The sequence below is a fragment of the Pogona vitticeps genome, chromosome 9 (assembly GCF_051106095.1).
Source record: "Pogona vitticeps strain Pit_001003342236 chromosome 9, PviZW2.1, whole genome shotgun sequence".
Taxonomy (NCBI): Eukaryota; Metazoa; Chordata; class Lepidosauria; order Squamata; family Agamidae; genus Pogona; species Pogona vitticeps.
In genome coordinates this window covers 13,650,691-13,676,326 of record NC_135791.1, presented here as the reverse complement: position 1 = coordinate 13,676,326, position 25,636 = coordinate 13,650,691, and the positions used below count along the sequence as shown (strand labels likewise).

The window sequence follows — 25,636 nt, the reverse complement described above, 5'->3', positions numbered from 1 at the left end:
CAGGGTTGTCATGTTTGATAACACCAACCACAGCTCAGTTCGGGGTGCTGTGGGTGGTGTTATCAAATAACCATTCACATAGGCTACACAACAGATAATTAGGAGTATGTTGAATCATACCAAAACAAAAAACAAAACAGGGCTTTCTTGGCCCCGTGCCAGAAAGGAGCTCTTAAAGGGGTGGGAAGGATCAATCTAAGCAGACGCTGTCATTGGATTCAAAGTAAACCATATAAACACAGTAATCCAAATATCAATCTAAATACCCATCGGACAAGGCCATAAATACTGACAGAAAAAGCGAGTACTGTAGTCTGCCAGCCAAAGGGAAGGCTCTCTCGATCCCAGCACGATGGGATGGACAGATCAGGGAACAGAGATAAAAAGGTCATAAACAAGGAACAGCAGATACGGAATATTTCCTCCTGCAGACAAACCAAATAGTCCCTCGTCTGTCCCGCCCTCCATTTGCCAGATAATTTGCTTCCAGGGAACTTGACTTTACTCTTTTCAATACATTAAAATGGAGTTATCTTATCTTAAACATGGACTTTGATAAAGTTTTATATATTGTCTTTGCAGTGAGCCTTACCTAGTGAGAAATTAACTCCTCCTAACCCTTTGAGTTACTACGCACTCACCTTGAATCAATCCTGCCAGCTCTTAACAGCTGGTACTTCTGTCTTTTGCACCCCCAAAGTTCAACCAGTTGACGATCTGGGCCTCAACTCTCTAATGCAGTGGTATTGTTGTTTTCATTTCCACAACAAACTGGTGCAGCTTGATTCATAGGCATATACCTCTCTTCCTCCTTTTTTCCTCCACTGGATGCCGCGGCTGACTTTGTCTATTTTAAAAGTCAACAGCATGAGTTTTTGTGCAAACAAAGTAGTTGTCCCCCAACCCCACCCCCAGCAAGCTAGGTGTTCATTTTCTTGACTTCAGAAGAATGGAAGCCTAAGTCATCCTCGAGCTGCCTGCCTGGACTTGTTAGGATCGGTCATGAGCAGAGGTTTGACTGCAGTACTGCAGTTTAACCACTGCAACACAATTTTTTCAGGTTTCTTCTAGATTTCCTTGGGATACTAAGGTTCCCTTCAGAGTCCTTATGTACAAGCCTTCATATAAGAATCACTTAGAATTCACAAGCCATTGAGGTTTTCACAGTTGGCACCCCCACTTCAAGAACTCTCTCCCAAATGATATCCAGCATGTCCCCTCATTCCAATGTTTCAAGCAAGGCCTGAAGATTCTCCTTTTGCATGGTGAAAACATTTGGTTTGGTTTTGCTTGGGGTTCTTTTTTTGAGGGGGATCCTCCTTTCATTTTCATGTTTTTGTGCACTGGTCCATTTGTTTCCTGATATTTGTGTTTTCTGGTGCAAGTCCAAAAAAGACCAAAATAATCCATAAAACTACCTCCAGAAAAGCAGAAGCAAGGCAATATAGAATTAATATACTTCAAAAACAGGCAACAGTGCAACTAACAACCATCATTGAACAAAACTATCCCTATCCCCATATCTTCACTTTCAAAAGAATAAATTAACACAGCAAAGTTACCAAATCACAATTTTAAAAAAACAATCAAACAACAAAAGGGCCTTTACAGTAGGCACCCCCACTTCAGGAACCCACTCCCCCCCCACACACACAGGGAGAGAAATAATAAAATAATAAAACACACATACAGAAATACCAGCAAAGCCCCTCCCCCAATCATCTAGAACACCTAAATATGGAGCGTTTTCTCTCCACCAGCATCACTTAATGTCTTCTCTTGTTTTCTATGAGTCTAGCAGGCAGGGCAAAAATATTTAGCAAAAAATAATTCTGAAAGAAATGTGAGGAGACGATGCTCCCAAAAACTGAGGGGCAGAGGAGAAAAGATCCAAAATAATGCCACAAAGGTAGTCAGCTAAGCAGAAAGGCACCATGAAATGGAGAATGCCAGTTGCTCACACCCACAAGGAACAAGTGAAACACTTCCACTGGGTTCCAAGTCAGGGTGTTTTACAGCTTCAAAATCCCTATTCCCCTTTCTTGGACTTTCTGATTGGCCACTGACAGCAGTCATCACCACCCTGTCGGATGAAACATTTCTCAGGCAATTTGACAAAGGCTGAAAGAAAGACATGAAAGAGGGAAGCATGAAAAGATCAGAAAGTCTGTGTACCTCTCTTTCTTTAACATGAATAATTCATGTTTAAGAGACTTTCTTTTAGGGATTAATGAAAAAAAGAAAGAAAAATAAATCTCTTTTTTATTGTTTTCATTTGTTTTAACGGAGAAGCCCACCCCTAGTTAGAACTAAACTGGGGCTCTTGAATATCTGCTTTCAGTTCTTAATTCCTATTTTCTCAATGCTGTGGTTAATATTATCATTGTTGTTTTATTATATTTTGTGGTTTTAAACATTTGCCGTAAATGGCATGAGAAGGTTTGCCTATAAAAGCAGCTTATATATAATTTTTTTTCAGTTAAAAAGTACTTAAATATACAATTACCTGTGCAAACTGGTGGTTTTGTGCTTTGATGCAGCCTTTGTACCAGCTGTTGTCTGCATGTAAGTGAAGATGATTCACATTTCCTAGACCTTCTTATGTCAACCTTTTCCCCAGGAGATCAAGTAAAATGACAGATGCCTTGTCTTTAGTAATCTTTACCAGTATTTTCCATTTCTTCCAGCTAGTTTGTCCAAGGCTAGATGTTTAGCTGCCTCTGAATGAAGTTCCATCCTTGCTGTCCATCCTCCTATCCTTCTTGTCACTCTGTCTCTCTTCCTCCTGCTGTGCCTTCCTGACTTTTAAGGCTCCTCCTACCAGTTGACATCAGCCACCCCTATGTTTAGTTTGTTTTTCAGCATCCTAGTTCCTCTTGGGATCAGAGTCACATACTCAACATAAGCCAATTCATCATCCTTCATAGTTCTGAAGCTAAGAACAAGGGGAACAGCCTTATACAAAATGAAATCACTTAAGGCCATAGCCAAATTAGACCATTAAAGGCCTACTGAGGTAAGGCAAGTGGAAGAAGTGGACCTAAACCAGCTGTCCTAGATGTCACATACTGATGCTCTCATACGACCGTGTTCCATTTTAGATCAAGGGGGTAGGACAGTACCAACATCTGGCTTTGGGGGCAATCCCTGAAGCCCAAACACCCAGCAGAGCCCACCATCTCAGGCTTATTTTTTAATACATATGCACACACATTTATATACAACTATTTACTAATAATGTTTTTTCAAGTCAATTCTGAATTATGGCAAGTCCCCTTTTAAAAGGGCATTCCAAGCAGAGGATGTTCAGAAGTGTTTTACTCTTCCATTCTTCTGGGGGCATCCTGGGGAGTGTGCAGCTTTGCCCAAGGCTGCACAGGCTGGCTCTATTCGCCGAAGGCCCAGTGGGGAATCAAACTCCCAATCTCTGGCTCCACAGATAGATACCTAAGCCACTGAGCCATCTGACCAACACATACATATGTGTATATATGTATATATGCACACATACACATACATATTAACACACATGTATTTTCCATGCATATAACATATTTTCCATGTATAAGACTATACTTTTGTCTAAAATCTTTAAAATAAAAATTGAGGGTCATCTTGTACACGGAAGTAAGCTGAGGAAAGAACAAAAACAAGTGGAAGGGAAAGCAGGGATCAAAGTGATCCTGCAGGCCTTTGATCCCTTTCCCCCTACACCTGCTATGTCCCACTTAGATTTCTTACTTTTGGGTTAGAAAAGTGGGGGTGTCTTATACATGGGGGTGTCTTATACATGGAAAAATACAGTACATTTAAAGAAAATATTATTACTGTACTCGGTAACAATGTAGTATATCATATTTTCTCTTATCCATCATCATTGCTCTGTCTCCCTCTCACCCTCCCCTTCTCCCAAAGCTGCTCTCCTTTGGATGTGCAACCCCCAAGTAACTGACCAATTAGGAAAGTGACACCTGCTCCTCTGAAGCAGAAGGACCAGGTATAAGTTGATGGGAAAGAGAAGATGCAATGGTAGCTCCTTATCTCCCAAGAGCAAGTCATTCTTCTCTGGATTCTGTACTGTTGTCTTCCGGTTTTTACATAACGCTAACTGGAGAAGTTAATATTTAGAAGTATTCTGGCAGGAAAAGAGATAGAGCATTTCAAGCTGTATACTGTATTGTCTGTCCCACTTTCAAGTCAGACCCTGTAAAGGCCAGGTGGGAACAACAAAAGACAAGCATATTGTCGTTCCTTTTTAATGTTTATTCTTCCTCAAACTACATGTGTTTGTTTCCTGCAACAGAATCCTCATTCATGTGTTGGCCTGCAAGTCTACATCATGATTTACAAAGTGTTTAAAAGTCATTGCAATAAATCGCAAGAGAGAAAACCAAGACCCTTCCACCCATCTGACTTCAACAATAGCATATAAATAATATAGGCCCTCCATCTGTCTCTTGTGATCAATAGTGCCATTTCCTGGAGGTGAAAATGAAGGGGAGACTAGGTTAAAGAGCCAAAAATGTTGCTCAACAGTCTTTTCTCTTGTTACTTATTTGTTGTGGCATTTTCCAATGTGCTTGTTCTCAACCATACACCAGAGCCACGTACTTCAAACCTGACCTTCAAAGGTTTTGCCACATGGCCACCTACAGACAAAAGTCTTTGAGCCTTATAGGAGGAGAAAATAAACTTTAATCCTTTATACTGGATCTTCTGGACTGCTCCAGAGGGATGGAAGTAAATTTGTGCACACATTTGAAATGTGATCATTCAAAATCATATTTTAATTTATTAAAATATTTTGCCCTCTGCACAAATGCCATCAGAGAACCCCCTTCAACAGCTTCACCCAACATAAAAGAGGTGTTGTTCTAGATTAGATTTTATTATTCAGCTCAATGTGATCAAATCTAATACTTCATAGGGGCAGAGACAAACAAGCAACCACTGTATCAGCCTCTGTTTTGTTCAAAAGTTCTACTGCCCAAAAAAAAAAAAAAAAAAAAAAAAAAAAAAAAAAAAAAACACCCAGAAAGGGTTAAAGATTTTCTGCCCCCTCCAAGAGTCTCTATCCAGAAGCCAGGCATCTAAAATTCATTTCAGATGCTGACTGGTAAAAAAATCCACTTTAAGTGAATTGTGGGTTTTCTCTGGGCTTTACATCTCTACACTACATTACTTCATTTCTATTGGCAGCTTAGGATCAGCATGTGGATGAAAAGCAAAGTCCAGTGAGTACTATCCTATCTCACATGCCCCTGTTATCAAGCATCATGTCCAAATATTGGTGAAAGTACTATAGAATAGATGCATTATATAAAGGAAGACAGGAATTTATTTATTGACGTTATTCTAGTTATGCGAGAGGAATGTGAAGGCTGCATCCACTGGCTTTCCCCATTGAGATTATGTCCCAAAAGCCCTGTTCCATGTTGGGATGGTACCCTGAATCAGGAATATTCCCCTAGATGTATAGGCTACCTCTTTAGATCTGCTCTATATTATCAGAAATTGTTTTCATTTGTGATCCTAAAAAGGCTGTTGGGTCATTTTGCTCATCAACAAGTTTGCTTGAATGCATCAAGGATTTGAGTTAAGGATGTCGGTACCCAGTACCTGCCACCTGGAAGTCAGATAGACCCGTGTTGAAAGAAAAGGTCTTAAGAGGAGTCGATTGGTAGGTTTGGGTGAAAGCCTTCACAGAGTGCCTGTGAACAAGAGCTGAGGAGCCGGCACGACTTTCCTACATCCCCACTTCCTCACCAGAAATCTAGCCCTCAATGCAATTAAGCCGGAGTAGGGTTTCTAATAGTTAATGGATTTAGATGTTTATACAAAGGCAAATCACATCTTCACTCTTCCCTTAAACAAATAAATCAACAGCTTGGGTAGTTCTGTGGCTCACAGTTTTCTCTTCTTCGAAAAGGTCCCTGTATACAGTTGTCAGAAAGTTTGATCTTTCCTGCCAGATCCTTTCCCAGTTTAATCTTTAACCAGCACTCATTACGGCCCTGCCTTCCAGTCGTGCTCAGCTATGAGAAAAATCACAGCAGTTCCAAAGCAGAGAATACCATCCAAGTTGTTATATCCCCTTCTTTTTGCTTTGAAAGGGAGAGCAAGTCTCTTTCTACTAACTTGGCAAAAGGAACATTTCTTACTTAGCAAACTAAGGATGCAAACATAGGCAATGCTCGTAAAGATAAAACTTAACAAGTATAGCATGTAACAGATATCATAAATACCTTGTTCCTTATCATTCAGAATTTTCTTATGTGAAATAAAGGTTAATATGTCCTTTATCTATTTGTTAATGCACATTTCGCTTCTTCTCATGTGCACAGGACTAATGTCACAGTTCAGAAAGTCACTTTTTTAATGTTTGAAAAGTGACCTGTTGATGTTACTCATTACACTGTTGAAAAAATAATGGAAATGCAGCAGTACAACTTAACACTATATAAGACTCATTATGTCATCGGCCGCGGTGTGTTGTTTTTTTTTTTTTGTGGTTGTTGTCGTTTTTGTTGTTGTTGTTGTTTGAAGTTTTTACAAATCTGAATCTACACCTACCCAGCACTCTGAAAGTTCCAAGGCTCCTATGAGATTCCTTTCATCCTGGGGAAGTCATCAGGGGCCATAGGACAGGGAGTGGAGTCTGAAAAGTTTTGAAAATCATTGCTACTGGGATGACTTTATTGCCAGCTGCAGTTTTCCAAAATTAAAAACTCCCCCTCCATCCTACAGCCCCCACATGTTCCCAATGATGAAAGGGGCCTTGGAACGACATCATTAGCCATATTCAAACAGGATTGCATTATGACTCTGCTTTTTTATTTCCCTTTCCATTTTTTAAAAAAGAATTTTTAAATAAAGTTTAAAAGAAAAAACTATGGATGATAAGACAATGACAGCAAAGTTTGAAAAAAAACTCAGTTCAAAATTCCTTTAAATGACCTTAGAAAGTAAATTTTGAATGTAGCTGCAAAACCGCAGTCTTATGCCACCTTCACTGTAAACAAGATCTATGGGGCATAGTAAGCATTCATGCACAGTAGTCCAAGTCATGCAATCTGAAAAAGTAGGCAAGGCACCAGGAAAACTTAAGTTAAAAAAATCACAGCAACAACAAATCTTTAAAGTTCTGCATGCTTTCTTTTGTTTGTTTTTGGCTGTTTACAGATGGCTTCTTTTATTGATACCTTCATGTTAAATTTTACACCAGTAAAGTGACTTAGTTCTTGTTTGTTATGTTACTTTTGAGATATGATTTTATTGCATCCCTATTACTCACCATGAAAACTAGGTAACCGTGTTACCTCTAACTCATTATCAGCAAGTTCTGATTTCTGTAGATATATCTCAAGCCTGAACTGAGCAGCTGTCAGACTCCCTCCATAGTGCCTGGATAGAACTTCAGCTGAGAGTTGGCTGCCTCCCTCTACCAACTACTATTCCTGTGTCCAGCAGAGGGACAGCAAGCAACAGCCCTTATACTTCCTGAACATATTACCTAATGAATTTTGTAATCAAGGATCAGCTTCCTTAGTTTTTTCTCCCCCCCTTTCTCCTTCCCAATGTGTTTCCTCTTGCAATGTGCCTTTTAGATTACAAATAAAGACTGCCACATATCTAAAAGTCTTACTCCATGTTGGAAGCCTTTGGAGGATAAAAATTGTCATTTATAGCTGCTGTTTAGCCAAAAGGCTTCAAAGCAGTTTTTCAATATCTGTTATATCTGTGTCTGTGTACTGCTTTCAGCCAAATGCTGGAACATTAGCAGAGACAAGGTAGCAGCACTTAATGTCACTCTGAGACCTTTGTAAGAGAAAGAATAAAAAGGTTTCATTACTTATAACTGTAAACAGATCAACAGCAATCAGACAACACTCTCCGACAGAATAAGGAGAGGGAAAGAGACCACAGCTCAGAGAGACTCTTTTTCAGTTCAGAGGCAGGAGGAATTATTAGTTAGTGCTGAATAGAATGATAGTCATCCCAGCCCAGAAAGGTCTCTCCCCACTATACCTACTACATGCAGCATACAAGATTGCAAAAATTCCAACATTTCTAGCAGCCTGCAGAGGATCTACTGTGCAGTTGTACCTCTTTGCTTTCATTAACACCTTTCTTGTATGTCTGTAAATATTTACAGTATGTTATGAGGACACTTCAGTTTCACAGCAGTCTTTCCACCAGGAAAGTGCAGAACATGACAGGGTATTCAGAGCTCATTGGGAAATTTATTTATTTATTTATTTATTTATTTATTTATTTATTTATTTATTTATTTATTTATTTATTGTAGCTTCCCCAATCCCCAGCCAGCACAGCTGGAAGACTGCAGGAGTTTGCAATTTTTAAAAAAGTAAGATTTATATATAAATATTCATATACAAATATATGGATATATATATTTTTTTCCTGCTGTGAATATTCTACTGCACCTCCAAAGAGATATAAATTCATTTTAGGGAGTGATAAAAATTAAAACCCCAGTGACATTACCTGGTGGTAAAATGACATGCATCATGTCACTGCTGGTAGGAAAGAAATCCTCAGGATAACTCAGTTATCTTGCACAAGCAATAGCATTTTTTAAAAATCCAAATAGTGGTATTTAAGCAAATTGGCAACTTTTCAAAGGTGACACGTGAAAGCAAAGCAGAAAGTGTGGGGCCTGGCAAGGGATTTGTGTTTCAGCTTGTCTGCTCTCTCTCTGTTGTTTTTGTCAGCTACCCCTAATCTTTGAATGGCAGATCAGTCACAGCTGTTTTTAAACAAGAATGTATTAGGAGCCTCGCCTAGCAAAAGAAGAAGTAGACGTTGAAGGTCTTTAGCTAGCTGGATAGCTTAGCGATTTTGATATTTGGCTGTGGAGCCAGAGGCTGAGAGTGCAATTCCACACGATTCCTCCTGCAAAGCAGAGCTAGCCTGTGTGGCCTTGGGCAGGCTGCATAGTCCCAGGATGCCCTCAAAAGAAGGGGCTGGAAAACCACTTCTTAGTATTCTTTACCTAGGAAATACTGAAAAGAGTTGCCATACATTAGAATTGACTTGACGGTGCATGATTATTATATGGAGAGAAATTGCCTTTTTGGGGGGGGGTCAACCTGTAATAGTACCCAGAATATTAGCCTTATACCAGCTCAGAGTCAATGTCCATATAGACTCAATGCCACTCTCTATAGCCGTGGTCCCCAACCTTGGGCCTCTAGATGTTCTTGGACTTCAACTCCCAGAAATCCTGGCCAGCAGAGGTGGTGGTGAGGGCTTCTGGGAGTTGTAGTCCAAGAACATCTGGAGGCCCAAGGTTGGGGACCACTGCTCTATAGCATCAGCTCTCTATAGTCTCAGGCAGAGTCATCTGAAGATTCCAGGGACGGGACGGGGGGGGGGCAGGCTTCTACTTGAAAAGCATGTGTTCTGCCATGGAGCTGCCATGATTTATTACCTTACATCCTTTAACACACAATTTTCATCGGACATCAGAACCTAAGCAATGCTGAACCCACTGCAACTCGCACGGGACATTATCAGTCAATACAAGAGATCTCCAGGTACAGCTTTGAAGGAACCTTGTCTGAAACCCTAGAAAACCACTGACAGTATTGGACAAAATGGACCAAGGCCATGACCCATTATGAGGCATCTACTTATGTTCCCAACTCCTCTTGCTAAGGCACACAAGACAAGCCAACTAGGAAATGCTTCTGAAATTCAGCATATCTACAAGAGCAAATATTTCTTGCTATTAGCATATTTTTGTTGTGACAGTAGAGTTTCCTGACAGATGTGCACTTCAAAAATGTCCTACAAATTAAGCCCATCATGACTTCCCAGAAGGGAAAGTCAGAAGACAAGATGCATTGGAATGGCTGGAATGGAAGAGATGGAGGTAAAAGAGGAAATGATGATAAAACAATCTGACATCTTTCACCACTTTAGAGAGTCTTGTCTCTAAATGTGGGCTAAACATATCTATTTAGTTTCATCATCAATTTATCATGGATTGAAGAGTTTGGTGTTAATTGTCCTTTTTTCTTCAGTAGAACAATATGCTGAAGAGCACCTGCTGGTTACTGCACACAATGGGTAAAGAAAGCACCTCTGTTCCTCCAGATATTAGCTTATGACTTATATGATTATAGACCATTGACTATGGCAACTGGTGCTCATATGAAGTGGAATCTTGCAACATCTGGAAAGGCAGGTTCCGTGCGCCTAGTCTGGGAAAAGAAGTCTGTAGTACAAAACAGTGCTATGGCAGATCTGTGGTGGTAAGACTGCTTGAAGGCTCTCCTTCACCTCTCTGTCTAGGGTCAAAGATAGATCTTTGAAGACCCCAAGCCTGTAGGTATATATCAATTAAAGCATATATCAATTCAGAGTGAGAATTGCTTTCAACGCTGTCATCACTTTCACCATGCAAAAACAACAATCTGAGACTACTGCATGCAGGTGGCCATTCCATGTGGACCACAAACTGAATTTTTCCCCGTGTTCTAGCTCGAAGAGTCTGCACAGATACAGCAGCTTCTGTCTTGTTGGATGAAACCAAGTTTATCCATCTTATCTTATCCATGCCATGGACTCAGTCACAAGAACAGTGCAAAGCAAGACATCTTGGGAGTTGAGTCAAGCTGATAAGGTATGGATGTAATGGGTCAGGCTCCTCTTTCTTAAGCTACACCTCATTCTGGTGTGTTGTAGTGTTAGCAGTCATTTTAAATACCTGTGCAGAAAATGATGTGATATGCAGTTAGGCTTTATGAGAAAGAAGCCTTAAATCATTCGTCTCCATGCTCTCCTCCCATAGCTCTCCTTTGTCCCCTTTCCATACTTAATTTCAATGTTCTTGTTCATAAGCATATCTTGTCTTCTGGCTCCCCACCCTGTCTTCCTACCTGATGTAGCCTGCAGCTAATTAACATTCCTAAGTGCTAGTATACTTCTCCCTGCAGCTACTACCGATCCTTTCATTGCTCCTTTATCTCCATTGCACACTCTTATCATGGCAACAGGAAAAATCTTAATTGCAGAAGGCTCCCATTAGCCCATTTTGGAATGCATCTGTAGTGTTCACCCTAAGTTACGTAATAAGATATGTAATATTCATGAGTTATATGCTAATGTGGTTGAGAGGTGGGGCCTCAAGAGATGTTCAAAGGCAGAGCTTGAGAGGAGAAGTCAGAGAGTCTGAGTCAGGGCTTGGAATCAGAGTGTGTGTGAGAGAGAGATTTTAGAGATCTGAGGAGTGATAAGTAACCTCTGATATTTAATATAGAAAATTAATATTGATGCTTGGTGAAACAGAAAGAATATGCTTATGAATTATCCTAGAAACCATCTGTAATCAATAAACTTGTTTTATTAATAAGTCAGTACTGAATGGACCTTCATCTTTCCTAAGTAAAGTAGATTATAGTATCCTTCTCTTGTGTGTGTCCCTTTAGTAGATGATGATGATGATGATGATAAGCCTTCAGTTCTGACTTCTGATGACCCTTCTCAGGGTTTTCCAAGAGGAGAATACAAGGAACTGGTCTTCTTCCGGGGGTCCTCGTGAGCTGTGCAGCTTGCCCAAGGCTATGCATGCTGACTGTAGTCACCGGAAGCACAGTGGGGAATCAAACTGCCAACATCTAGCAACCACATACCTAAACCACTGAGCTATACAGCCTGCTCTTGAGTATGCAAATGTGTTAAAAACAAAGTGCACTTTTAAATTCAGTGTCAAATCCTTAAAATGAGTTTGAGGAACCTTCAGCTCTCTGAATGATTTGAACTGCACCTATGTAAAAGGACACAATGCTTTTGTTAAATGTATGAATCACTTGTAGAAGTTTTGGAAAATATGTCAAAGGATGTTGCAGTTCCAAAGAGTGCCTACCCCTGAGTGGGTAATTGCCGGCAGGATCTTAGAATCCCAGAACTGCAGAGCTGGAAGTGACTCTATGGATCATCAAATCCCATCCCAGTCAAGGAAGCACAGTTGTGAAGACAGAGTTGAGAGCTCGTTTCCCCACTGCTGTGGACATGTAGTCTAAGTGTAGGTACTGTACTAATGCTCAAAAGTATAAAAGTCACCATATCTCAGTGCTGGTTAGGAGACGAAAGAATAGATTTGCTCTGTATACCTGTGAGGGAGTAGATGAGCTAAAGATTGAGAATATTTTGTTTGTTTGTTTGTTTGGTTGGTTTGGTTTGGTTTTTTTTCTTGTTTGTCACCCCACCAAGCTAAAGGTCTGAAGAAAAAGCATGACATTCATACACACTTATGTGTGGTTTGCCCTGAGGGCTCTGTGGGCTAGACTCCCTCCCAGTTGGGACTTCCTCAATTCTATCTGCTGAAAAGGAATAGTTCCTAATTAGCATGGCGAGTGCACTGATGAACTCTTGGAATGTTTGGAAGCTTGTGTTAAAGATCCAGGCAACTGTGCTCAGAGAAGGCAAGAGAAAGGGGGCTTCTTCTTTCCGTTCCTTTTCTTTGGGGGGGTTTGCTTCACTTTTATGTTGCTAAAGACGATATAGAAGAAAGGTAACCCTGTGCCATGGGTTAATGCACCATGCATGGATTATGTCATTTGGATATAAAGAGGTAAATGGGTGTTGGATGCTACTTGTTCATCAAGGAACTACCATGTAATCAGAATGTGGAACAGTTCTGATTTGGACTGTAAGTTCCAGAATCCTGTAGCCACCACAGAGATTCTTGAAACTGTAGCTCAAACAGTAACCTTTTTGTGCTTTGCATTTGATTATGTAAGCAGTTCTTATGGAAACAAGCTTGGCATCTTCACATGGCACCTGTGGGAACCTGCTGTGGTTCTGGAGCCACAGGAGGAACCATCACTAGCATGGTTCTGAGTTCAGTTCCTGACATCTGAAGGTACAATAAATTGAGTGATGGACGATGCAGTCCAACGAAGAACCATGGATTGGCCCTGGGATAATACCAAGCTAGGTGAATGTATATCTGGACAACACGGGAAGAGAGCAGGGAAGAAAGCTGTACACTTAACTTCTTGATACCACAACTCTCAGAATCCCCGTAGCTACAGCTAGTAGCTACTTATTCATGGTTACTGGCCATGCTGCCAAGGGGATTCTGGGAGTTATAATCCAGAAAGTAGCTTTCCTATTCCTGGGGTCTGGTCCAGTAAGACCCTGTCCTATCCCCTTCCTCTGAGAAAAGGAGCTATCATTTAGATCTCCCACACTGTCTTAGACTAGGGATGCAAGGAAACACCATTACAGGTGTGAAGCTCAGCGAGGCTGGCCATGGCAGCAGAGTGAGGCAACCCTCTACACCTCCTTGAGAGATCTGGCTTTTGGGGATGGCGTATTTCTTTGTTCTTTAACAATTTGTATGAAATATAATTGGCATAAACCAATTTAGTGTATTTTCCCCTCGTGGAGCTAAGCATGCAAAAAAGCATGCTAAGCATGCATCACAGCAAAAAAGACAGTCTGGTTATCACAAAGACAGAAACAACATAGCAAGTGCTACTAGTTTTGCAAGTTCCTGCATGAAGGGAATGTTTATTGTGTTTTTTTGTTTTTTCACATTATACAACAAATGCACAGAAAAGAGACATGTGCAAATAACTGGTTCCTGTGATTTCATTTATCAAGCATCTGTGAGCCATGGAGCAGCACTATGACAGGGACCTTGTGTGACATTTAAATGGAAGCTCCAGACTGGCTAGTCTTCATTTGCTATGAACAGTTGCTGCTGCTGATGGTACCGCCACTACCATTACTACTGTTGCCCCCGCCAGGCCTCCAAGGAAGATCATTCCACAACCCACACTGATTCATGATACAGCTTTCAGAAAACAGCACATATGTGTGTATGTGCACCTGCGCACAAATTGTTCACTCAAAATTAAAAGCAGTGTCAAACAAATTTGCAACACCAACCACATAGCAACAGTACAGTACCTATATAAAAAACAAGGAGTAAACCAACAGATTGAACATCAATTAACAGCAGATAATAATCTTTTCTAAAGAAACAACAGTATCAAATCTCTCTCTCCCCCAATTACCTTCTGAAAAGCAATGGTCTGTTTTTAAAATAGAAATCCAAAACACAGCTGATGATACTTTGGCCTTCTAGAAGTCTCAGCTAGCATGGCCAATGGAAAGGAATTATGGGGCTTGCAGTCAGATCATCAAACATCCAGCAAGCCAGAGATTCTACCCCCTGATAGATAAGCCATTAAGGACTTTTTGGAGGTTTGTTTGCAACCTTGCATGATATCTATGGTTTGTGTGACAAGGAGGACTTTTCTGGGCTGAGTGATTGTCTGTCTACCAACCACTAACCAATCATTCCTTCTAGCCTTTGAATTCAAAGAGCTCCACCTCTCTGAAGTTTCTTTCCATTTCTTTAGTTGGTTAGTGTCAGTTGTTTGTGTGCTGTTGATCTGTTCAGTTGGTTGCTAAGTACATGTGCAATAAGAAAGCAGCATAAACAAGGCTGTAATTTCAAGAAACTGTAAGTAAAGAATTTTCTTTAAAAAAATTTCTCCTAGAAATGTCTCAGAGTAAGTTACTGAGACTTTAAGTGCCAGATAATGAGAATGGGGTGGACTATCTGGGGAGCTAATACCTATTCTCCTCCATGAGTCTGTACTTCTACTGTATAGCAAAAGGGATTTTACCAGAAATGTAAAACTCTGCAACAAGATGTTGTGAAGGAAGGAAGTAATTTAGTAACCTCAGGGCACCCCATTTCTTCCTACTCATTGCTCTAGGGCAGGAGGTGGGCAAAATATAGCCTGTGGGCTCCATGAAGTTATCAAAGTCCTCCAGCTCCTTCATCAATTTGAAAAAAGACTTTTAAAAATTAAAAAAAGCATTCTTTGCTCAGCAAAAGTCACTTGTGTCCTGTACTGATATTAATAACCTTGTACTGTTACTATATGGTTGCTGTTCTAATCATATAAGCATTTTATCATGTTTTGAGGGTGGATTCAGAAGGTCTTGAGCCTCCATGTTCCCTATTTTTAAAAAGAAAAAGAAGATGGGGTAATTACATAGCATGAATGGGCTTTCCCAGTTTTAAAAACATTAAACTCATTTTTCAAAATTCCACTGTAGTGACTTCTGGGAAAAATAAAATAGAATATTAAATATGCATATTAGACTCTAGCTAATTCATCCTCCCCTATTAACTCTTACTGGCTGAGTGGTTTAGCTCAGTGGTTTAAGTATCAGGCTGTGGAGCCAGAAGTTGGGAATATGATTCTCCACTGTGTCTCCTACATGTGGTAGAGCCAGCCTATGCGGCCTTGGGTGAGCCCCAGAGCACCCCCAGGATAAGGGAATTATATACCTTTTCTGAGTATTCTCTATTTAGGAAGCCCTGGAAAGGGTTGCTGTAACTCACTATTGACTTGATGGCACCTATGTTAGAAAATCTGAAAAATGATCATTGGCTTCACTGAAGTTGTCCATTGTATTTTAGGCACTAGGTCCAGTCCCATAAAAATGAAATAAGAAACCAGTGGCCAAATTCCCAGGTGATATTCACCGTAGCATCAGGATTTCCAGCGGATGCCTCCCTCTCTAGAGCAAAAAAGTACTGTATTGGACTCAGGGTATTAGCCCTCCAGAATGCTGGTTTTTTTTCCCCGGGGGGGGGGAATGGGGAGTGTGTCTGTTATTCTAGGTTGTTTTCTTGCACCGCAGGAAGTCCAGTGTTGAATATAGCCAAAACGGATCCTTTTTAATTCAACAGTTCATTTCCCCCCAAACCAAAACACACCCATATTAAACAGAGGGTGCAAAGGAAGGGATGGTGTCCCCCACCCCCACCCCGAGTGCCTGACGCATGCACATGGCATTTTGGGCCAAGAGCGTTCTTTACATCATCTCCTAGCATGGGCATATGGGGTTTTATGAGTCTCATTATTACCAAGAGAAATATTATTTCTGGATTTGACTCATTTGATGAGTTGATCAGTGCTTTATTGTAGCCTCCAGTAGAGGCAATCTTTATGACATCCAGAAGAACTTAACCATTAACATGCACTTAGGAAGAAGCACAGGGCAACTGATTAAGCTGCTGAAGGTCACAAAACACTTCTCTAAATTGATCTGCTTCTCCCAGCCCAGCCCAGTGCTAAACTGGGCTGCAGGGATTGTATTTGGCTTTAACAGCGAACCCTGAAAAATGCACTGAGAAAGGATTTGTGTTTAAATTGCCATTACGTACTGCCCCGTTTCCATGGCACTGCACTAATTCAGTAACTTCCTGCGGCAGTGAACACACATGGTAGACATTCTTCTTTTGCGTTTTTACACTAAAAACTAAACCCCACACAATTCTTGAAAACATTGACCCTCCTCTTCTTTTGGGTTTGTAGAAGCCAGTTTGGGGAAGCATCCGACAGAATAGCCAGATGTTCTTTGCAAGGGCAAAATATTTTTTCCCCTGGAAAGTGTTGTAGAACAAAAAACAAACAAACAAACCAAATAACACCCACAACTATCTTTATTCCCATCTGCCATCAAGTCATTTTTGACTTATGGCAATCCTTTCCAGAGTTTTCCAGGTAGAGAATACTCAGAAGTGATTTACCCGTCCCTTCCACTGATGGGGGCGGGTTGTCCTGGGAGTGTGCAGCTTGCCCATGATCACACAGGCTACCTCTACTCACAGGTGGCATGATGGGGAATCAAACTCCCAACCTCTGGCTCTGCAGCCAGGTACCTAAACCCAAAACAAGTAGCCAAGTATTAAAGTCTTTACCTACAGACTTTGTTTTGAGACTAGCTGCCTGCAGGACGCTGGGAGCTGCAGTCCAAAACACAGTTCTGCATATCTTTTCCTGTATTTTTAGTACTGCTGAGAGCTTGTTGAACTATAACTCTTCAAATACGCAAGCTTACTAGCATGGCCGTAGACTACACTGGCTGGGGATTCTGGAAGTTGTAGTCCAAAAAAGTAATGTTCCCAAATTCTGGGACTGCTTGGCAAGTAAAAGAAGAGAACATTACAGACCTATAACCAAATGTTGTCATATAAAGTGCGGTGGTCCCAGATGTTAAACAATCCATTTCTAGTTTTCTGTACCACACAATCCCTCAGCATTCTGTAGCACATTGACTCTTCATGGGACTGTGTCATGACTCTTCACCACTTGCTTTCAATTTTTTTTTAACTTCGACAAACATAGGGGCTCACTTCTTATGTCTTCTACATCACTTACATCCTGGCCATCATGACTAGAGAGAATAACACTACCCTTGGGCATTTGTATTTATCTCTCCCAATGAAAAAGCCAGATTGTTGAGATCTGCTTTATTCTAGAGTCAAGCTGTTGGCTTCCCAACTTTGACTGGCAGCTGCTTTCCCAGTGCTACCACAAGGATCACACGTGACCTGGGCTTCTGATCCTTTTTTCATTGCTGCAGAATGAGTCAATACTTAGAGTAATTAATAGTTAGAAGTGAGGTTGAGGTAAGGCTTTAGAATTCCACGCTCAGAACTCTTTTAGACCTTGAGAACATCTTCATGGTGATATTTTGGGACTCCCGTACATTTACAAGGATTCAGAGGAGATTATTGTTTCTTAGCCCTATTTATCTATCCCCAGTATGCCCTGGTAGATTCCCAAGCAACTACAGACACCAAATTCACAGTGAAGCTTTCCCTGACTTTCCTCTACAAGCTCGGCAAGTTTGGTGAAGTTTGGGTTTTGGATGTCCAAGTTATACACACAAAAGCAGGTCACCCCAGAAGAGTTCCTCCCAGTCACCTAGAGACACCACAATCACATGGAAGCTTTTCCTAACTTTCCTCCACAATCCCTAAACATTTGGTGAAGATTGGGTTTCCCCCAGCCAGCTGATAAAGGGCACTTTCCTGGAGGGACCCACTTTGTGAGCGTAGGACTTGGATGTCTGAAACCCAAGATTTCAAGGAGTTTCTCTTTCAAAGAGAAAGACAGAGTAAAAATATTGCAAATCAATCAATCAGTGTGTTCCTGTGGCTAGATACGATGTCTCCAGGAAAGGGCAGAGGTGGCGCACTAGTTTTAACTATGCCAAGGCACTCCTGGCCACCACTGAACTCTGGGCATCCAAGCTCAGAGATTAACCCAGGAGCACATCTAAACTGTGCACTTCTGTTTTTAGAGGAAGTGTAACGCCATCCAGCACAGGTTGCACACCTATCCCTCGATCCGCCTTTTGACTGACCAGGAACACCTCCGTCTTGTCTGGATTAAGTTTCATTTTATTCACTCTTATCCAGTTCATCTGACACTGATCTAAAACTGAAACAGCTTACTCGGATTTAGGCGGCAAGTATATAGTTAGGTGTTATCCGCAAATTGATGACATCATATCCCTAAACTCCAAACAACCTCTCCCAGCAGTTTCACGTAGATGTGAAACTGAACCCTACTATTAATCAGGCTGTGCACCAATTTAGTGTATAATAAATGTATCACCTGGCCTTTCTTCTGGGAAAAAGAGAGAAATCTCCCCTCCCCATTTTTATTAGGAGCTGAAAATGCAAAAGGAGGTTGAATTATCCATGGAGGACAGGCTTGGATATACACCTCTCTTTTCTTTAAGCCTCTCCTCTTCTTTGGCTACAACCCACAATGCTCTACAGTTATGTAGTGCCAATTATATGTCTTGATAGCAAAGAAATTCTCTCTGAAAAACATTTTGAAGGAGAATTTTCATAGGTGAAGTTCAGGGTATTCATGTTTACTTTACTCAAGTGGTGGCTCAGAAGCATTTGCACACCACTTCTCTTTTGTTGTACAGTCACCTCTGTAGCAGCGCTCCCTCCCCATCCACACATTAATTAAAGCCCAGAGGAAGAGATCACAAGGGAAATCCATTCACAGTTTTTTTTCTCAGATTATAAAATGTGGGCAACCAGAGAAGTGATAAAGAATCAATGAGACATCCAATAAAAATTAAAAGCAATCCTTGCAATACTATGGCTAGCTTAGAATAGCTGTGGGGCCAAATGTTGGGAGTTTGATTTCCCCACTGTGCCTCTGAATAGACCCAGCCTGTGACACCTTGGGCAAGCTGCACAGTCCCACGGTGGCCCCAGAGGCAAACCACTTCTGTGTCTTCTCTACCTGAAAAAGGGTTGCCATAAGTCAGAATTGACTTGATGGTACATGATGATGATGATGATGATGATGATGAGTAGTAGTAGTAGTAGTAGTAGTAGTAGTAGTAGTAGTAGTAGTAGTAGTAGTAAAAATGTAACTTAGATAGTTTCTAAATGGGGCTGAGGCAATAAAATGGAACCCTCCTGCACGTGGAAACAAAACATGTGTGGAATGAATGGTGAAATTGTAACACAGCACTACCTTTACCTTTCTCTTGAAGGTTACCTGCCATCATTCTCATTGAGGTGTTGTATTAGAAGCATCTACAAGAACCCTGCATGATGGTTGTGTTGAGTCGTACCTTCTCAGAAGTTGTTTTTCTGAAACATATGCTTAGGTTTGTTTGTGTTTGTTTGTTTTTCCTGCTTTCTTGGAAACAGACAACTTTGTAAAATTAATTCCAGAATTTCTCCACCCCTGTTTTGTGGCTATTCCCCAATGTTGTGACATTGAGGAGGAAGGAATATGGCAGCCCGCTACCAACGCAAAATTGCAGTTGTTGCTACTTGCCATGCAGAAAAGAAAAATAGTTTGGGGGGTTGGAAAGCTACCCAACAGCAACTGCTAAAGGTGACCCTAATTTCTGAGAAATTATCGGATAATTTTTCTTCCTCTGGAGAAATTCAGTGAAATTTTCCTCACCCTACACATAAGGTATAGAATTGTTGAAGACCATTTGTGTTGAATCTACAACTCTAAACTACATAAGATAAACGTTTGATATTACAATTACCTTTAATGTTACAAGTGTACCAGAGGTATTTCATGGGCCCATGTTAACTAAATATGAGGTATGGATAAAGAATGTGTGGCTCCCAGGTATTTTTGAACTGTAGTTTCCATTACACAATCAGAATTGTCATATAGCTAATGCAAATATACTGTAGATGCAGTTCAGTTCAATTCAGTTCTCACCATTAACTCAGTGATGATAGAAATGTGGCAGCAGCAATATCTGTAGGGCTACACTTTTCCCCACTACTGCCCTAGACCATGAAAGATGATGGACTGACTAATTGGTTGATACCCTGCTTTTCTCTCAAATGAATGTCAAGGTGCTTGGAGGACTTTGTGATGTTCCACTGCAGCCCAAGAAGGTTTCTGTGTAAGCTGTTTTTTATTGTGTGTTACCCTTGATGTGGGCATGGCAACGGCTCTTCATCAGAGGTTGGGCAACACTGCTTTTTTCACTAATCGTATAAATGTTCCTTGGTTGATGGAGAAAGCATACAAAATTGCATACATTATTTGATGGAGAATGCATGAAAATACATACATTTGAAACAGGGGCACAGAAATCTGTCCATTTCAGGAAATAACCATGGAAATACATCAGAATTTCTGCACAGGGCAGACTAGCACGGGCCAGATTCAAAAACAGATTTTCAGATGCAGAGTGAAGATCCTTGTCAAGGACAAAACAATATCCCCTACCAGAAGTTTTCCAAGGGCTCTTCAAGACAAGAGAAATTTTACGTCCTCATTCTTCTCCTTGCTATTTAATGGTCACTAGTGCCCAAATTTCTGTCTTAAAACACACGTCTCCAACAGTAGATTCTCCTTTGGAAATCCCTTCAAATTTTGCCCCCCACCCCCCCAATCTGTGTCTCCTTTCCAGTTTGTGTGTATGTGTGTGTTTAGCCAATTGGAAACCAGTTGAAAATACTGATAATGTCAATTAGTTAAATACATTTCGGAGAAGCAAGTGTTCTCTGTGTCAGCAGCCTTGTGTTGCTTGTCCTTATGGGCTTCCTCTTACCTTGACACTGAGATACTCCTGGAGTACAAAGCAGTCAAGTCACATTCTCCTGCTACACACTCTCGTACCTTCCACTTGTACCATTTTCACTTCATATTGTAAGGCAGGTCAGCAAAACAATCCACTTTTTTGCTTCTTGTTTATTACAAATTAATGCTTCCATTTTACAGTTAAAAAAATTAAAAAAATAAATATATGTATATACATATTTTTATATCTAAACATTTGGTTTGCTACATATAAAATATGCACACAAATATGGATACAGGAGCTTTGCAAATAAAGGAATAAATCCAACATTTTTTTACAGAGCTCAGAATCTTATATTTTAAAAGGATCTTCTTGTGTTACTCCTTATTTCTCTAGAGCAAGGTTGTTATTATCTTTTGCTCCAGTTCCACAAGTAATTAATTGCATTGCACATTATTCTTGCTTTGTCATTACCAGCAGGCTAGAGAAATGTAGAGGAATACACCACAGATCTCTCTGATGGCCTGTTCTTATATTGCACCTTGAAAATATTTTATTTTAAAAAAGATTAAAATAAACCTTAGCTCCCTATCCACTTAGGATTAATGAGGGAAAGGCATAAGCCCCCATCAACATGTTAGTAAAACTAACTTTTGAAAGTAACTAAACATCATTTGTTAAATATTACATCTAAAAGGTTATATTGTAACTTTCAGATGAAGTACTCATTACCCCGAAAATAGTTCCTTCCAGTCATTGGTTAGGACCTGCTAGAACTGGGGACTAACCAGTTTCCCCAGTACTGACTCACTGGGCCTCCATTTTGCAGCCTGGTACACAGGTATATGGCAAATACTATGGCAGGTGCCATATTCCTGGAGCTACAAATCCATTCTCATCTTAGATGCAGTCACATTCTGATTTTATGATACATTGTTCAAGAGGTTTACCTCCCATTAAAAAAAATTGAAGAATGGTTTTAAGAGGAATAATTTGCTCCCTAGGAGATTATAACAGAACGATCTGAATGTCTGGACACTGAGAGCAAGGCTTTAAACCAGGGGTGGGCAAAATCCAGCCTTCTTGATGCTTGCTGAACTGCAAATTCTGGTATTCTTCACCGTCAGTTATGCCAGCTTGAGCTGATGGAAACTGTAGTCCAAAAACATCTGGACAACCAAAAACATCTGGACAGCCCAGTTCTGCCTCAAGCCATCATCATCATCATGATCCAACCAATCCAAACATGGATTTATCGGGAGGATTGATGCATCTGTAGAAACTAGATCTGGTTTTGTTCTCAGTGCTTTGTAACAGAAGCTACAACACATGAGACAAATGAGTAAAGGGTCCTGTGCTTTAGAAATTTACATGAGAGCTGAACTGACTTCTTCCCAGAAGATTGATAAAATGCAATAATAATTTTTGCCATAGGATAGGAGAAATTGGGCTTTAGACATACATTGTTCCAAATGTTTCCGCCTAATATAGAGGTGGATAACTTGTGCTCCTCCAGATGCAGGAGCCTCCAGCATTCCTGACCACTGGTCATACTGGCAGGACTGATGGGAGCTAGACTCTCTCCAGCATTTGGACTACTTGCCTGTTCATGGCCTAATGATTGCCCTTATCCTTTCCAGCAATCACCTGATTACTGGACTGCAATAATCAAGACTCCAACTCCTGGAAACCCGAGCTGGTACAGCTGGTGGAGAAGGTTTTTGGGAACCATAGTTCAAGAACATTTAGGTTATCCAAGGTAACTTATATATATCATTGAAGTTTCTAAGGGCAGAGATATACATTCAGGGGCCAGTGGAGCCATATGGCAGCCTTAAAGCTATAGCTCCTGCAGACTCTTTTTACAAGCTCCAAATACTCTTTTGTTATGTAGAAAGGTAACATTTCAGGAATAAAGTTTCTAGGGCAGTTGTATTAAAGCTAGTTTTCTGCATACAGGAGATATTTTTCTTTAATGGAAAGAACAAGGTATAGTCCAGAGGCAGACATGATGTGACCCCAGGACTTTTAAGAAGGGTAGAATATGTGCTCCCCTCAAAAGGTCTGGATTAGTTCCAGTCTGTTAGTTGGAAGGGCTTGATTTCCTCTCTGCTCCACCTCTTTCTGGCATTAGTTTCCCACCCTCAGAATGCTCAGGGTGAATTCATTCCAGTGGTTTCTTAAAAGATTAGCATATATGACAGCTCTAAGCACAAGAAGACCTTGTTGTCTGTACAAAAACCAATCCTGCATTTCCACATATGTTCCAGGAATTATAAAATCAACCTCCCATACATCCTGAAGCTATAAACAACAACTTCTCCACATACTCTGAGCTGCCACATCAAGTACATTTCAGCAGATCGTACGTTTCAGGTAAATCTGCCCTATGGAAGCTACATTAAAGCTCCAACATATATATAATTTCCCAGGAGTCAGCCTCATTGAACTCAACCTGGCTTTCATACAAGCAGACATACATAGGAGACTGCACTGTAAAAGACATCTTTTCAGATGCATTCAAATCCATTGACAATATATCCAAAGGATGTGACAATCGGACATTAAAACATGATCACCAAGCTGCCTGAGACTAGTAAACATGGTGAAATTTTACAACTGTAGATTTACAAATTTACAAAAGAGTGGTGTCATTCTCTCTTTTATGGCTCAAGACTCAGGAAGAGTGTGAAAACATACACTTGGAGGCTAGAACATTTACTTTTTAAACTACAACTCCCAGAATCCTTTAGATATCATGTTCTCATGATATCTTTTCCAAATTCTACACAAACCTCAGTTCACAGGACTGAATGGTCTTGTAGCAAATATTGGCAAAGACTATAAAGAATAGCAGAGGAGCTGACATCCCAGCCCAATGTACAAGCACATCAGGTATGCGGTGAGCCGGAGCACCTCCGTCTCTGTGGAAGCCACACTGATAATCAAATGCCACAGCTTTTTTGGAAAAGTGTGTGAACTGGCCATGCATCTCATGTTAAACATTTAGAGCATCTCAGTTAGCAGCACTGGGCTAGTCCTGTACCTAGGCTTGTGGTAAGCCTCTGCCCATCAAACTAGAGAAAATGAGGTGGGCCAATAGTCTGGCCCAATATGAAGCAGCTTGGTGCGCAGTTCTAGGCGTGAACCCTACCAACTTAGCTAATCTTAGTCAAAACCTCAAGATCCTCATATATTCATTCAGTTCATTTAAACCAAGACGAGCCATCTCCCCGAGGCATGCCCATCACACACCTCCAAAACAGATGTTAAAAACCCACACCTATTGTTTTATAGGGGAAAGGAATTGGGGGGGGGGTTTGCTATTTTTCAGGTTTGCTGTGCCAGGATCAGATAGCAAATCTTTACCCCCACTTTGAAGTTCTCCACCTCTGACTTAAAAATGGTGCTTTGAGAGTCTTCCCATCTTGAAGCATTTCTAAACCTTTATGTGCAAGGACGTTTCCTATCAAGGCTTGCATTACCCAATAAGAAAACAACTCCAAATGAAATGCAGTGAGGAAGGGTAGACAGCTTGTGAGCAGGAGCAAATAAAGTCCAGCGATTGGGGATAGCGAGAGGGGATAAGGCTCTGAGGTAGGGATGTTCGACATTACCACTGTGCTGAAGTCCATCTGTCACTGCATTGCTTTGTCTCAGACAGACAGCTATTTACATGGAAATCTGCTGTGGAATCTTGTTAGTATCCAAGAAGATGATGCTTTTCCTCCTCTAACAAGGTAGACAGACTTTCCAAAGGCATCAAAACATAGACAAAAGAAGAGGTCAATGTATCTCCCAGATGCTCTCTGGAGTAATAATAATCCTTCAGCTGTTCCATCCACAGTCTACCAGCTCTTGAGACTTCCTTCCACCTCCTTTGTTGGTCTTTAACTTCCATTCTTTCTGCTAAGAGACATTTTTGCCACTGCAGTATTGCTTGCTTTGTCTTCCAGGTGCTCTTCTCCCAAAGAAGGACCTGCTATTGTGGAATGTCTTGGAGACACTAGCAACTTTCTGGCAACACAGCACCTGCAAGAGCAAGATCCCTACAATCAAAAGAGGAAGAAATAATCAGCAATTCATACAAAACACACACACACACACACACACACACATACAGAGTTCTTTTCTATATCTGTAAAACTATGTTGGAAAAGCTTCAGAAACAAGGTAAGAAAGACATAGCATTAAAATGTCCTCAGTAATTTGCATTCTTTCGTTATTTACTGATGAAAATTAGCATTTAGATAATCAGAATCTTCTGTTTGTATTTTGTTGAGCAGCTAGAATAGTGACTGCAACTAACTGGAAAACAGGTAATAATCTTTCAATACCTGGATGGTCAAAGAAAGTATGGCATCTAGCTCTTATGGAAAAATTAACATCACAAGTAGGAAGTATGTACGAATCGCTCAGTATACAATTCAAACAACATCCCTAATGTGTGGTGTCATTTTATTGTGTGTGTGTGTGTTTGTGTGTGTGTGTGTGTGTGTGTGTGTGTGTGTGTGTGTGTGTGTGTGTACACACATACACTCAGTAGGCTATTGGGTAGGCTGTTATAATAACAACAATAGTCAATAGCCTATCCAAAAACTCATATTTTGGTCCTTTTTTAGGAGACATAATAAAGAAGTTACATTAATTTGGACTTGGGAGTTTTTTTTTCCTTATGACCAAACACAGACAACATTCTCAAAGGCTTTCATGGCCAGGATCTGAAAGTTGTTTTGGGCCAAAGAGCCCA

At 40.7% G+C, this 25,636-nt stretch overlaps 1 long non-coding RNA gene across 1 annotated transcript in view; it reads left to right on the top strand.

Moving 5' to 3' along the window:
- The window catches only part of LOC144584298 (uncharacterized), a 195,153-nt gene that overhangs the window by 146,770 nt on the left and 22,747 nt on the right, over positions 1-25,636 (top strand). The gene's annotated exons all lie outside the window — the stretch shown is intronic.